We start from the raw sequence: 10,209 nt of genomic DNA on the forward strand, positions 1-10,209 counted from the left end.
TGTATATCACTCCTCTTCCCGGTCTCTTTTTCCAGGGAAACTAGCCTACTTGCTGTTCCTCACACAAAACATGGCCTTTCACCAAATTTTGGACAGCCTGTCCCCCAGGCCTGGAAAGCACTCTTCCAGTTAAAATCTTGTTGCTGCTCTGCTTTTCTAGGAATTTCCTAATACTACCAACAACTGCTGTTTCCTCCTTACAGTCCTGAAATTTGCTCTGTGTGTGTGCTTGTTTATATGTTTTATATGTACTTAAATGTGGACATGTTATGACTCACCCAAAGTCACACAAAGTAGCAAAGGACCAAAAAAGATTAAATGTGAATTGTTTTGCAAGCTTTAATATTAAAAACTAGCAATTATTATTAGGCAAAGCTGGAATCTGAACCCTAGTCAACTGTAAATTCAGGCGGTTTTTTCCCCCTAAAAAGGTTCAATTTATAAGCTGATTCAAATTCTTGAATTTGGTTTCAGATTTGATGAAGGAAGGTATGAGAAACAAGGATTCCATGTAGAATTTCTCCTTCAGATACAAACAAGCATTATTTTAATGTCTAAGTAGTAGGCTACTTTTATCCTATTCAGGGGGTAAGGAGGTTGGAAAGGAGTAAGCAATCAATCATACCCCAGGAACTCTTTTGAAAAAAGAAAAAATTTTTTTAGTCATCTTAAGAAGCGAAGTCTCAAATTCCATTCATAAGTGCTTGACTGAAGGGGAGAGCTTAAATTCAGCCTATTTACTCTAAAAAGAACCCAATGCCCCCTCTGACCTTTATAGATTCTCAGCCAGGCAAGGCAGTACATGCCTCTAATCCCTGGCTGGTGGACTGCTTATGCCAGGGAGCTCACAGCTGCAGGGAGCAGAGCCAAGATGCCACACTCAATCCAGTACCAATAGGGTGAGAAGGGACTGTTTAGGCCATCTCAGAAGGGCAAACCAGAGAAGGACCAAGTTCCTACAGGCAAGATCGGTAGCAGAAGCAAGGGAGGGATCTGTGTCAAAGAATTCTCAAGATGCTCTATGGGTTCAATGTCCTCAGAACAAGTCCCTTCCTTTCCCACTTTTGTGTCTTTACTTCCATCACTGCTAAGGCCTAGCAGGCCTATCCTACTCCTTATCTGTCCTCCTGACATCTGGAGTTCCAAAACCAGCTCAAACAGCATCTTCATGCTTGTGTTACTTTCCTGTTGTTCTTATCTAGAATTATCATCTCCCACCTCAGAAAGTTTAGAGAATTCCATACTTTTCTTATTAATTTCCCATTTTCCAATATCTGTAGAAACTTGTATGTGTACACAGATTTTATCTCCCCCATTGGACAGTTAACAACTTGAAGGTGGGGACCCTGGTCTCTTCTCCCTAGTGTTTGATAAATGTTTGCATAAATTCATGATAGTTCAGGCTGCTAGATAAAGACTCCTCAGGATGTAAACTATCTTGATCCAGTGCCCATTATGTGCTAAGGAACAAACCAGATAATATATAAAGGATTTCAAAACCTTTTTGCTTTAATTTTTTTATTGATTGTTTCTCAAAATGTAAAATATAAAATTTTAAAAAACAAACCTCTATGACCTTCATTAGGACTTCTACAAAGCCTGACAGTCTCTATTATAATTTTCCTAATCAAAGAAGAAATTGTAGATTTCAAATCAAGTGCTCCCATCAGCACTGCCAGAGACTACAAAACATAGAGCAGTGGGGGCAGCTAGGTGGTGCAGTGGATAGAGCACCAGCCCTGAATTCAGGAGGACCAGAGTTCAAATCTTGTCTCAGACACTTAATACTTCCTAGCTGTGTGACCCTGGGCAAGTCACTTAACCCCAGCCTCAGGAAAAAAAAAGAAAAAAGAAAAAAAAAAAAACTTAGTGCAGTGATAGGAGTGAAGGAGAGGAAATCTGTTCTACTACTACACCACTATTCTAGGAAACTGTCAGGCCTCAATTAAAATTACATTAAGTTAAGTAGTTTAAAAGGAGCTCTTTTCCAATTCAAAATTGAGAAAAATTACCTTGGAGCACTGGAAATTCAATGAGCTACAAGTAGAGAGAAGAGGTTACAAGAAATAATAAAGTAACATGATTTTTCACAACGAAATTCCAAGACATGAAGTTAAAAAAAAAAATCAAATTTTCTCATCTCTTCAAATATTTAGGATCTGGAATCTCTAATAATCTTTCTTAAGGATCCAAAATTATCTCCATGATACTGAACATTTCAAGGAGGTGTGTGTGTGTGTGTGTAGCTGGTAAAAAACATTAGGAAGCTTGTCAGTTTAAGTCTGAAATTTAAGATTAATATTAGTCTGCTCTTAAAATTTTAACTGTGTATAGTTAGTAGAACAAAATTTTAAAAAATACTTTTTTAATGGCTCTTATGTAGCATGCTGACAAATTTTAAAGAAATAAAATTTAAACTTTTAAATTTATTTTTTATATGATGATCAATTCTGATGGATGTGGCCCTTTTTAACATCAAGGTGATTCAGGCTAGTTCTAATGGTCTTGTGATGAAGAGAGCCATCTGTACCAACAGAGAGGACTGTGGGGATTGAGGGTGGATCACAACATAGTGTTTTCCCTTTTTTTGTTGTTTGCTTGCATTTCGTTTTCTTGCTCATTTTTTTCCCCTTTCTGATCTGATTTTTCTTATGCAGCATGATAATTGTGGAAATATATATAGAAGAACCGTACGATTACTTGCCGTCTGGAGGAGGGAAAAAAATTTTGGAACACACGTTTTGCAAGGATGAATATTGAAAATTATCTATGAATATGGTTTGAAAATAAAAGGCTTTCATAAAAAAATAAATAAAAAGATATTTAAAAATTTACAACATAGCACAATAGTCCACACATGAAAGATGATATGGAAGCAATTTCAAGTCAAAATCGTCTGTTTTTATATCATTAATATTTCCTATATTAGCCCTTCCAATAGTGTCCAAAATGATGACTTATAATAAAGAACAGAAAGGGAAAAAGAAAATTGAAAAGTTCTGCAAAACTAGCCAATCTATTGAAAAAGTTTGATATTATATGCAATTTTCCACCCTCATGGTTTTCCTCTCTCTACAAAGAAAGAATGTTTCTTCACATCTCTTCTTTGGGGTCACATTTGGTCATTATAATTTTGTGTGCTTTCTTGTTCTTTCATATACATTGTAGTAGATAGTTCTGTGTAGTTCATCACTTTGGATCAGTTCATAAATGTCTTTCTATGTTTATATACATTATTTTTAATGGCACAATATCATTCCATTACATTCATTTACCATAACTTAGTTCATTCTGTGATAGATGGATATCTACATTTCTGGAGGTTAAGGATAGAGATATTTTAGTTACTCTTTACTGAATTCCAAATTGTTTTCCAATCCAGAAAGATTGAGCAGCGTTGAGATTCAGGAATGAGAAATACGAATTTTAGGTAATTCTGGAGATTATGAGTTATTCTGTATTTTTCATATTTTATTTGTTTCTTAAATGTGTGATCATAATAATAAACGATGAATTATTTTTCTATGACAGAGCCTTTCTGTTTAAAAAAATACTACAGATAAATGCATGATCTGTATTACTATAAGTCAATCAATATATTATGGCAATGATTTATTGTTCTAGTCACCAAAGTCCTTGGCACTGTTAAATGATTTAACAAAATCATTTAATCAGAAATAGATATCACTTTATCAGTAGTGATAATAGGTGGTATTAACATCTGCCTTGGCACTGTACCATTTGAATGTGAGCTCTTTAAGAAGGAATTCTTATTTTTAAAATATGTATGTCCTAAACTTAGCATGAATCTTTGATAACAGTAAGCATTTAGCAAGTGCATTATTTATCCATTCACTTAAAAATAAGTGAACGAGATAATTGATTTCCTATATTGTTCTTAAAATATTTCCAATATTATTAATATTCTACTAATTATTGTACATATTTAGAAACTTGTTTAACAAAAAATATTCAGTTTAGTATTATTTACAAAGAACTATATAATCTATAACAAATATTCAAACTCTGGAAAACACACTTAAAAGTGTATTTTAAAACTTATAATATAGTACAATAGGTCTGCATAGGAAAGATGACATGAAAGCATCAATACTACACAGAATCACATATTGAAATTTGACAATCTAAGACCTTACTTTGCTTCTAAAACTTGTTAATTCTTACAAAGCCATTCTTAAGATTTGTGTAAAAAGTATACTATGAATAAACAATCTATTTTCTTTTTTTTTTTTTATTATATATATATATATATATATTTTATAATATTATCCCTTGTATTCATTTTTCCAAATTACCCCCCCCTCCTATTCCCTCCCCCCGACGACAGGCAATACCATACATTTTACATGTGTTACAATATAGTCTAGGTACAATACATGTGTGTGAATATCATTTTCTTGTTGCACAATAAACATTAGAATCCGCAGGTACATGTAACCTGGGCAGACAGATATTAGTGCTAACAATTTACATTCCTCTCCCAGTGTTTCTTCTCTGGGTGTAGCTACCCCTGTCCATCATTGATCAACTGGAAGTGAGTTGGATCTTCTTTATGTTGAAGATTTCCACTTCCATCAGAATACATCCTCATACAGTATTGTTGTTGAAGTGTACAGTGATCTTCTGGTTCTGCTCATTTCACTCAGCATCAGTTGATTTAAGTCTCTCCAAGCCTCTCTGTATTCCTCCTGTTGGTCATTTCTTACAGAGCAATAATATTCCATAACCTTCATATACCACAATTTACCCAACCATTCTCCAACTGATGGACATCCATTCATCTTCCAGTTTCTAGCTACAACAAATAGAGCTGCCACAAACATTTTGGCACATATATGTTTCTTTCCGCTCTTTAGTATTTCTTTGGGATATAATTCCAGTAGTAGCGCTGCTGGGTCAAAGGGTATGCACAGTTTGATAACTTTTTGGGCATAATTCCAGATTGCTCTCCAGAATGGCTGGATTCTTTCGCAACTCCACCAGCAATGTATTAGTGTCCCAATTTCCCCACATCCCCTCCAACATTTGTCATTATTTGTTCCTGTCATCTTAGCCAATCTGACAGGTGTGTAGTGGTATCTCAGAGTGGTCTTAATTTGCATTTCTCTGATCAGTAGTGATTTGGAACACTCTTTCATGTGAGTGGATATAGTTTCAATTTCTTCCTCTGAGAATTGTCTGTTCATATCCTTTGACCATTTATCAATTGGAGAATGGTTTGGTTTCTTATAAACTATGGTCAGTTCTCTATATATTTTGGAAATGAGACCTTTGTCAGAACCTTTGTTTTTAAAAATATTTTCCCAATTTGTTACTTCCCTTCTAATCTTGTTTGCATTAGTATTATTTGTACAGAAACTTTTTAGTTTGATGTAATCAAAATCTTCTATTTTGTGATCAATAATGATCTCTAGTTCTCCTCTGGTCATAAATTCCTTCCTCCTCCACAAGTCTGAGAGGTAGATTATCCTCTGTTCCTCTAATCTATTTATTATCTCCCTCTTTATGCCTAAATCATGGACCCATTTTGATCTTATCTTGGTATATGGTGTTAAGTGTGGATCCATATCTAATTTCTGCCATACTAATTTCCAGTTTTCCCAACAGTTTTTTCCGAATAATGAATTTTTATCCCTAATGTTGGAATCTTTGGGTTTGTCAAAGATTAGATTGCTATAGAACAATCTATTTTCTTGCAAAAATGACTCATCATTTGCAACTGACAAGGCCAGAAACTCAGACTTACAACATGGTAAAAATTACAACCAACACTGATTGATTAGATAGATTCTACCTGGGCCCCGTCTACTCTGGGCCCCACTCAAAGAAATCAAAATTTTGCTCATTCACTGTGCAGTGAAGTGCCATTAGCCAGTGTTTTACAACCCTTTTATTTTTCCCTGGACTTGCACAGAATAAGAGAATAAGAGATGGAGCATTAAAAGCATCTCAGAGATGAATAGAAACCCCTTACTTTATAGGGGGAAAAAATGCAGAAAAGGGAGAAGGGGCTTTCCCAAAATCTCTGTATTAGCTGATTCTGAACTTCAAATGTCCCAGGTGTAGAGATATAACCCATTGAGAGGTTTTCTTCCTCCTCTGTTGGAAGATGGGATCAAATTATCCCTAAGCTCTAAATCTTCCATCACACCATTTCCCTAAGGGATAAAGGTCAAACCTCCTAACCTGGCATTCAAGACAACCATTCAATCAATAAAGCATTTATTAAATGCCTACTGGGTTCCAGGTAACAGTACAAAGTACAAAGAAAGAATGAAACAAAGAAGCTTACTTAAAGAAGCTTATGTTGAGATGAAGAGATAAATTCATATATAATGTGGAAACATTTAAAAAAAAGGAACCTTGTTAATATAACTAAAAATATGAAATAATTCTATCCTAATAAAGGATTTTTCCAGTACTTTCTAGTTTGAAGGTATGATAGATCAGGACAAAAGAAAAAAAAGATCTTTTGTTATGTGAATGGATTAAGGATAGTGATTCAGAAATTTAACAGATAGTGCTTCTAGTCTAGATAAGATCATCATTTACCTTACCCCAGAAAAGATCAAACAAGCAATAAATATTTATTAAGCACCTAGTTTGGGGTAGGCACAGAACTAAGTACAAATGAGAGAACAAGCTATCTATCAAAAAAAAAAGGTAAATACTTAATAAAATGGAATGTACTAGAATTAAGAAGCAAAGGTTTCTCATAAAAGATGAGACATTAGTTAAGATTTAAAGGAAGAGTACGCAGAACTGAAAAGGGAAAGAAAATGACTTATTTGAGTGTCAGGAGGCCAGTTGCTCCTACATCAGAAAGTATATGACAAAAGAGTAAGATGTAAGAAGACTGGAAAGGTAAGCTACAACTAAGTTATAAGGGGCTTTGAATGACAAGTAGAGATTTTTGCATTTGATCCTGGAGGCACAGGGGACCACTGGAGTTTTTCAAGTAGGGAGCGAAATGATTGGACCTATATTTTAGACAAATTACTTTGGTGGCTGAATGATGGCTAAATCAACAATGCAGGTATGAGAAGACAAAGGTTAAGACCAGAATGCTGGCAATGTCAGAGGAGAAAAAGGGATTTTGCAAAAATGTAAATGGGTAGGCCATGATAATACATTGGAAATTAGGGGTGAGAGATAATGAGTCAAGGGTAATTCGTAGGCTGTGAGGATGGTGCTGCCTTCTACAGTAATATTTAAAGAGTATATTCAGTAAGAAGTGGGGAGAGTTAAAGGAGAAAGAATTCTGTTTTGGACATGTGGAATTTAAGAAGTCCAAAAGACATCGAATTTGAGATATCTGAAAGGCAGCTGGAGATTGGTGGTCAGGAAAAAGGCTAGGCACAGGAAGATTTTGAGGATCAATATAGAGATAATAACTGAAACTTTGGGAGCTGATGAAATCACTGAAGTAATGAAGTAATATAGAGGGAGAAGAGAAGAGGATCCAGGACAGAACTTTGAAGGACATCTACAGTTAGAGGGTAAGGTCTGGATGAAGATCCAGAAACAAGGGAGGAATAGTCAGATAGATAAGACAACTGATACAGAATAGTATCCCAAAAACCTAGAGAGAAGGAAATATCAAAGAGAACAGAGAAATCAATAGTGACAGAGTCTCTACAGAGCAAGGAGTGGTGGAATATGGGGGATTAAATTCCTAGGTGTCCTGTCTTAGAATAGTTGGGTTTTTTCCCTATTATATAACATCTCTTCTACCTACTCCCCTGCCCGCATCTCTACTGGGTTTTGTACCTTTGTTCTTTATAGCAGATCTAATGCTTGCTAGAAAGACCAAAGGGAAAAGCCCTAAACTGAATTTCTGGAATTGAAACCTCATCTTGAGCTTTTTACTCTGGGCAGACACTATCTTTTGAAGGCCAAGTGGAAGAGCTTTTCTATTTACATTGAGTCACTTCTCATGATGAATAGAACTAGATGAATAGACTGGTCAAAATCAGAGTACAGGGCTTAGTGACCTAGCCCCGTTGTCCTATGCAACCTGTTCAATTTTTTGGACCTTAGTCTCTCCAGACTGATAAAATGAGAAACTTGAACCAGATGCACCAAATGAGATACTTATTAAAAGAATTTAGCACAATATCTGACGAATGGTAGACACTATATAAATGCTTCATCCTGTCTCACTCACGATGGCTCCACTAGCTAAAGTCCATGTTCCTTCCTATAGGCTGATGAATTGAAAATCATATAGCCAGGTAGATATGACTTCTTGGAAAGAAACTGATATCTAAATATAATATATTTTTAAAGCCCTTCTCTACTTAGTTTTTAAAATGTTTTAAGAAAAAAGTCTGGCTCCATTTAAAAAAGAGGGAGTCTAGTTGTAAAATGCAGATGTGGGACAAACACCAGGAGGAGGAAGGAGTCAGCTGCAAATAAGAGCAACAGTGTCCCTCCACTTGGTAAAGAGGGGCTATGTCAAGGAGCCAACAGTGTAAAAACAACAGCCTGGAGTTTATATAGAGGAGGAAGAGTGGGCTCTTTCTAAATGGTGGAAACCACAGACAACTCAATATATTCTCCAAGAGCAACAGGAATATATTAAGGAAGTACCTAGAATCTGAAAGGCTACAGCAGCTGGAGACAACACTCTGCCTCCCCCAACTACAGAAGTGGAAAAAGGTGTACATGTTAAGCACCAATGCTGGGTGCCTTGGTTTGTTTAAATTTTTTCTATCCTTTACAGGGGTTTCAACAGGTGTGTGAAGGGATGGGAAGGGATGTATATCAAGAAAGAATTAAGAGGTAAAAACAAAAAGGCAGTGTGAGAGAGACAGACAAACAGAAAAGGAAGAGGGAAAGAAAGGAGAGAAAAGGGAGGAAGAACAGAGTGACCACTATGTCCCCAGTGCTCCTTCACAATATAAGTAATAATAATAATTATTTCCTACTTGGTTTAGTTTTGTATTCCTTGATATGAGGCATTAGATACCAGAGAATAAGCAGAAGTTAATGACTTTTTGCCACTCTGCAAATAAAACAGCATATTTACACTTTAAAAAAGAAAGAAAGAAAGAAAGAAAGAATTAGTGGCTTATTTATTATAAGTGTTGTTATCTTTGCCCTCAAATCCTCTCTTCTTCCAAACTTTCCTCTTACTGCCAGGGACACTATAGTCTCCCAAGTACATAAGCTAAGCTTTCTCTCTTTTGGCACCACTACTCCCCTGGTAGCACTCATACCTGAACTCTAGAGTTTGCTGTTTGGTCTCCCTACCTCCAATCTCTCCTCATTCTAGTTGATCTGCCTTCCACTTGGTTCTCAAATTGACCTTCAGCATCAGTTGTTCCTGTCACTCCCATTCAATAAATTCCAGTGATTCGCTATTGAAGAAGGGACCCTGAAACTCTAAAACTCCTTGAAGGAGAAAACTCTGACTCAGTGAGGAACCCTAATCAAGGAAAACAAGACAGTTCCATTGCTATCTTCTATTCAATTCTATTCAAATTCCAGCTCAAGCTGAAACCCAGCAAGTAGATTGGCCAGCTTGGGACTCCACCTACAGGCCCCCTTCAGCTTATAGCAAAAGCTCCTATTATAAAAGAGCCAATCTAAAATCTTCTTTTTGCAGAGGTGCCAGCTATGCCATGCTTGCAGCGCCAAGGAAGTCTCTGCCCACTGTTCAATATTCTCTTCCAGTGTCACCCTCTCTTTACTCTCACCTATTTCCCTAAAGAGACTTTATGCCTCTCTGTCAGAATTTCTAATCTTACTTCCCAATGCCTATAATAAACCTCTTTTCAATCTAAGTTTTGAGTCTGTAAATTCCTTTACAGAGAATCTCTGCACCACCAGAAGGGGGTTCCCCAAAACTCCCTACCCTTGCACTGAATCCCAAGGGGTGCAGGAGAGCCAAACCTCTCCATTTGGTTCCCCGAACCCCAAACCTGCCACTAGACCTTATCATTTAACTCCCTGACCACCAGAAATCCTAATCTCATTTTAGTTCCCTAAATCTAGACCTATTTGGTTCCCTACTAAAGGGAACCCCCAAACCTAAACCTCATCATATTTTTGGTTCCCATACTGGGAGCCACAAAAACTAGACTTCATATCATCATATTTTGGTTCCCTGACTCATCAACCTCATCACTATCATCTTCAGGATCAAATATAAAATTCTTTGCCCAGCACTGAAACCCTCCCAAC

The 10,209-nt window shown here is 36.3% G+C and overlaps 1 protein-coding gene across 1 annotated transcript in view; it reads right to left on the minus strand.

The window, feature by feature from the left end:
• RNF11 (ring finger protein 11) overlaps positions 1 to 10,209 on the minus strand; it is a 64,199-nt gene that overhangs the window by 30,304 nt on the left and 23,686 nt on the right. The gene's annotated exons all lie outside the window — the stretch shown is intronic.

This window comes from Sminthopsis crassicaudata, chromosome 4 (genome assembly GCF_048593235.1).
Source record: "Sminthopsis crassicaudata isolate SCR6 chromosome 4, ASM4859323v1, whole genome shotgun sequence".
Lineage (NCBI taxonomy): Eukaryota > Metazoa > Chordata > Mammalia > Dasyuromorphia > Dasyuridae > Sminthopsis > Sminthopsis crassicaudata.